Source organism: Anarrhichthys ocellatus, unplaced genomic scaffold (assembly GCF_004355925.1).
Source record: "Anarrhichthys ocellatus isolate YVR2014 unplaced genomic scaffold, GSC_Weel_1.0 scaffold82, whole genome shotgun sequence".
NCBI lineage: Eukaryota > Metazoa > Chordata > Actinopteri > Perciformes > Anarhichadidae > Anarrhichthys > Anarrhichthys ocellatus.
Window position 1 is genome coordinate 773,722 of NW_022280112.1, and position 5,752 is coordinate 779,473.

The following is a 5,752-nucleotide window of genomic DNA, read 5'->3' on the forward strand; positions in this document are numbered from 1 at the left end:
TATATATATATATATATATACTGTATATGGAAAAATGGAAAGAAAGTCAAATTCATCTTTTTTTTGTGCAAATTATACGAAAAATACGAGTGTTGGGAGGTGGAGAGAGATTCTGTCACCATAACTGTGTATATGAAATTATTTATAGTGCTGTGTGTATTATTAACATAAGCTCAATATTTCATTTTTCTAAATATCACAGTTATCTGCAATAAATCGCGACCTGACCCAGGCCCAGTTATCATTTGACCCACATACGGTATATTCTAGATTTGTCTGTCTTAGAATAAACAGATTTTAAAGCAAGGGCAAAGAACAAAAGATTTCCAAATTTTAGATGATGGAAAATTGATTGATTGACACATTATAAGCAGCATTTTGCATTGATACTGCAGTAGATAAGGAAGGGAAATGACGGAAACGGGGAAATACGTTGAAAAGACCAAACGCTTGGTGTTCTGTTTGTATTTCAGAAGGGTCCTGATATGTAATCTCTAATATGATGTATTCCTTCCAGTAAATTCATTCATTTTATGGTCAATTCATCAGAAGGGCCCAACGACATGACTGGTGCTGACTCAGAACAGTAGCTCTGCCCCCGAGTCACACTTTTACCATTCTAACAAAGTGTGGGCCGTAATCAGTCTCTGCAGTGTGTGCATGTGTGTCTACTCCATTTATGAGTTGCCCTCCCACCATGAAAGTGCAATCTGTCGCACTGAACTTTGAACAATAACAGCCTGGCCCGCAAGATTGCAGAAAAGTGGCAACTACACAAAAGAGTCTGGCTGGGTTCAGTGTGAACGCCACTTTACAGAGCAATTTGAGCACATGGAGCTTTCAGAAATTAAATAGCCACCAGCAATTTCAAATACTACATGTGGGAAAACTCAGACTCTGGTTTAGCTGTTTGCAGGCCATAAGAATTAAACATACGGCAGATTTGAAGTGAACTATATCCCTGACTGGTCGTTTGAAACTCTTAACATCTGAACAGCGAGCCATAGACCTGATTTACAATACCAAATACTTGTAAAGACTTCCTGCGTTGTCTGTGGCTCAGGAGGTATAGAGGGTCATCCACTGATTGGAAGATCGGCTACTCCATCCCTCGCTCTTCCAGTCCGCATGTTGACGTGTCCTTGGGCAAGATACTCAACCCCAAATTTCTCCCAATGATCCGATGAAAAGACCAAAACCACGAATGAATGAATGTGTGTATCAAAGTCTGATGTGTCTTATTCCTCTGTGCCATCGACCTCCATCGTTGTCCAAGAACTACTGAAAACACATCAATGAGACATAGTGTTTCAATGGATACATATTCCTTCATTGCAAACAACACAGACACAGAATAGTGAAGCCGATGCTTCATGTGTTAAACCTGCATTCTCTCTTCTGTCCATCAGGGGGCGACCCCTCTGGTTGTATAGAAGTCTTTGAGAAAATGACTCTACTTCTCTCTTGATTTATTACCTCAGTAAACATTGTAAACATGAGTTTATGGTCTCAATCTCTAGTTTCAAGTCTTCTTCAATACAGCATGATGTTCATTTAGTAAATTATGGTCCATTTAGAGTCAAATAGACCATAAAGCAGGGTATGCTTTAGGGCGGGGCTACACAGTGATTGACAGGTCTCTACCACATCGTTGTCCGTGTTTTTGTCTTATCTTAACACAGTGTGTTTTCAGTTCATGAAAGTTACTTGTAACAATTTGGTTGCCTAAAAATGTCTTATTCAGCGTTCTGTTTAACTTTGCTCCACCCTCTCACTTCACTTCTGATTGCAAAAAAAACCCAAAATGGCAACAGCCAAAACCTAAGATGGCAAAGTCCAAAATACTTAACTGGAGGCTTTAAAAAAGCAGTCCACAAACCGATGGGTGACATTAAGGTGACTCTGTCCACTTCTTATGTAACACTTATGGCCTAACTGTATGTTTGTGACATGAATGTTGCTGTTCTAATGTGCTTCAGTCATGTTTAGGCTGTTTTAGCTTTCTTTGACCCACCAACTGCAGCAACCCACCGACAGCAGTGCATTAAGCTGTTAGTAGCTTTTCTCTCAGACACAAGCAATTTGGGTGAGTCACATGAGTAACGACTTTTGACTCTAGTCTGACGGTAGCCATGTGTACGTTAGTCGGTAAAGTTAACGTCAACCACGCACTTTTAGTAAACCTAACTACGTGGTTTTGTTGCTAAACCTTACATTCTGTGACAAAGATTGACGCTCTACATCACCTTAGTTCTTACTTTGGCCACTAGAGGTTGCCGCCTAACAATAAATGTAAATATGAGTTGTAATAAGCTGCTTACACAGACGACTTATCGGACGTTTTCTTGGTGAGGACGCTCTGCTTTGTTTTTCAGGACAGTGCCACTTACGCTCTGAATACCCTCTACGACTGAAAGTAGTACAACTAAGCTAGAGTTCATTGTGTTCTCCGCTTGTGTACAACTTAAACCCGCAATTGTACTATTTCAATAACAAGTAAGACATCTTAACAGGGGGGCAGCCCTTCTTCTTAAAAACCACACGCTAAACAACCCCCACCAAAAAAACATAGTTCTGCAGTATTAAGCCAAAGCATTTCTTTCTCACATTTTTTAATAAAAACGTACATTTCCAAACTCACCCTCCAGTGGCTCACACAGACCCACCTCCATGGGATCGGGACTTGTTTTGATTCTCAAAGGTGGCCAGATGTTCTCCTCCCATCTTCCAAAGCACTGTCTTTGATTGTCGGCCGTCGTGTGTGTGAAGTACAATTACTAAACCTCTGTGACATCACCAGGGCCATTTAGTAACGCACGACCCCCCCCCAACTACGGATAAGTACCCGTAATGTAAAATTAAAATTGTAGCTTAATGTTTCATAAACAGAGCCATGTGTCCGGTCTGTGGTTCATGCTCTTACTTTGACAGGTGAAACTGATTAACTCTCTGTTTCCCTCTCCGTCTGTGGGCTCCCCCGCCCTCAACCAAAGCTTGTTTTTAATGGGCTCCATGCTGGAAAGAGTTGATGTAATTGAGGGAGTTGCAGCTGAAATGTTTTTTTTCACTGAGAGAGGGAGGGCTGATCCATGTTAATCAAGAGCACCTCAGACCTGGAAAAGAAGAGGAGAGAAGTGCATTCAAGGTGAGGGAAGGACGCATAAACGTGTTTCCTTTGGCCGAGTCATCAAATGAATGGTAGACTCCTACGGTGGTTCGGTGTGAGGGAGACTCTGAGGACTGACGCTGAGCTGGATGCTGTCTATCGTTACTGAGCGAGCGGCCACACGGCAAACCAAAATAATGCCATTTTGGAATTTCTAGAAAATATCAAGATAGTAGTATACAAACCTGATTCAGCACAAGAATTAGCAAAGTTATGTGCTGAATATCATAATTATAATCATCAGACCAGTACCTCAGAATTACCTTCTTTGGTGGTGATATCACAGACCTGTAACATCGCCAGTTGACCAATCAGCTGGTACACCTGATATTTCCTTATATTTTAAAGAAATAAATAAACTTAGTTAGGTTCAGAAAACGATCATGGTTTGTGTTAAAATAAGTGTATTGTTACGTAACTTAGGTCACGTATGTGTGTAAGTTAAGCATGTAACCTATGTGACGTAGCTTTAGTAAGTTATATTAGCTTACTTTTGTATGTAAGTTACCTTATTTACTTATTTATTCCTCCTGAGTCGGAGTCCTATGTTTGTTTGACTCATCCATCCAGTCCGACCTCGTCACATGGACTCTGTTCTTCTTTATACTACTTCACCTGATATCCTCTTTTGCTCCTGTCTTAATTACTATGGCCACTAGAGGGCTACAACTTACGACAAACTTAAATATGTTTCGTAATAAACACTTCGCACAGACGACCTATGTGGCCGTTGTGTTGGGGAGGACTGTCTGTATTTAGTACGCCTCTACCAGCTCCTGACAAAAGTCTTAAAGGGACACCGAAAGCTTGAAACGGTAAACATGCCAGTTGGCGAAACTTTACACGTAATAGATAAAATGGGAATCCACTCATAGAAAAACAACTCCACAGCGCTACTAGAGGCCAGAAATTCCACTGGGAACCTTTAGATAATATCTACCACAGCAAAATCTGCCCAGAGACGAGACAGTCCTTGTCCCCCATAACAGACTTATAACATTAAGTCCCCTTTGTTTGTGGTTTTCTCTGAAATCACCATTTGTTTGTCTTGAGAAGGAATACACCTCTCCCACCCAAACAATCTGTGGTACCACAGTAAACAGAGCAGACAGACTCCCCTCCAGCACACACACACAGACACACACCACAGACTGTGTATGTACAGACACACAGTTTCATCTTCCCAAATCAGCTCAATGTTTTTAAGAAGGGAATTCCTCAGTTTCCTCGTCTCAAACAACCAGGGCTGAATCAGATTTCCATTAGCGAGTTGAAGTACGGATAAGAAGAGATGTGCTCGGCCCCGACTCAATGTAAACTCCTATCAGCCAAGTAAGCAACATCTGGAGACAAATATATGAACAAATGTGGCTTCATCTTTCTTGTGGCGGCGGATGTTCGGATCGGCTGTTTTTAGAAACGTATTGAATCTCACTGACGTCTTTTTTCATGCAGCATCGCGTGACGTTCTAACTGGAACCATAAAGTCATTGTGAGGCTGTCTCTCCGAGGCTTGACCCTGTCATCGCCGGGCTGTTGACTCATGAGCACAAAGATGTTGTGGCTGGGCCCCGGCCGGCTCGGCCCCAACATGGTCCTTGGTTAGACTCCGTGCCCTTTGATGGACTGAAAAATCCGTGATTTTCTTTCTGTTTTTACATGACAGTCTCTCTAATCAGAGGAGCGCTTGCGATAATAAGTATTGTTATGGTTGCAATTTCTCTCAGGAAATCATAATCATAATCACAGCAGACTGTTTACTTTGCTCTCTGTGTTTGTGTCCTTCTGTCAACTATTAAAACAAGAGGTCAAAGTAGAAGTGCTGCTTGTTTTCTGTCATACTGAACAGTGAACAGAAACATATAGATATATTTACAAACTGTGATATAAGTTCACAGTAAAAATAATATCCAATTATCAATATAAGTATGGATTTTTATGAATTTACATAACAATTCAAAGTATACTAGGAAAGATCCAAGGTGCTGCTTGGTGTGGTTCCAGTCAAATGTATTATGTATACAGTATATATATATAAATGTAATGGAGAGTGTTTCAGTTGTTATGATGGTTCTTTATTGGCATCTTTCTTCTTTTTCAGGCTGGTCTCGTCCAGCAATCGTTTAATGCATCGTAGTTCATAGATATCCCATGAAATGACTTTGTATGTTATCAACGACCAAGTATTAAGACCGCAAAAGCCCAGACGGGGCAGGTGGGAGAGACAGGGGATGGGTCCAACAAACCAGGATCTCTGATCCAGCAGACCGCTGTTCATTCCTCGTGTCAATCAAGAAGTCAATGTAGATTTATTTCCACATAATATTATATATCATTAGAACTTTATTGTGAAGGGTGTGTTTGTTTTATTCTCGTGCATTTTGTTAAGCACTTTGTAACCTTGTTCAGATATGTGCTGTATAATTAAAGTTGTCATTATCATTGATATTAATATTAGCCACAGTAGAGTGATGACAGGAAAGTCTACTCTAAGTCTGGGATCTGTGTGTCAGTATGTCTGATAGGATGGATCCACATGGTGTGTGTGTGTGTGTGTGTGTGTGTGTGTGTGTGTGTGTGTGTGTG

General features: G+C 40.9%; 1 protein-coding gene across 10 annotated transcripts in view; it reads left to right on the plus strand.

The window, feature by feature from the left end:
* The window catches only part of astn1 (astrotactin 1), a 366,216-nt gene that overhangs the window by 352,950 nt on the left and 7,514 nt on the right, over window positions 1-5,752 (plus strand). The window lies entirely within an intron of this gene.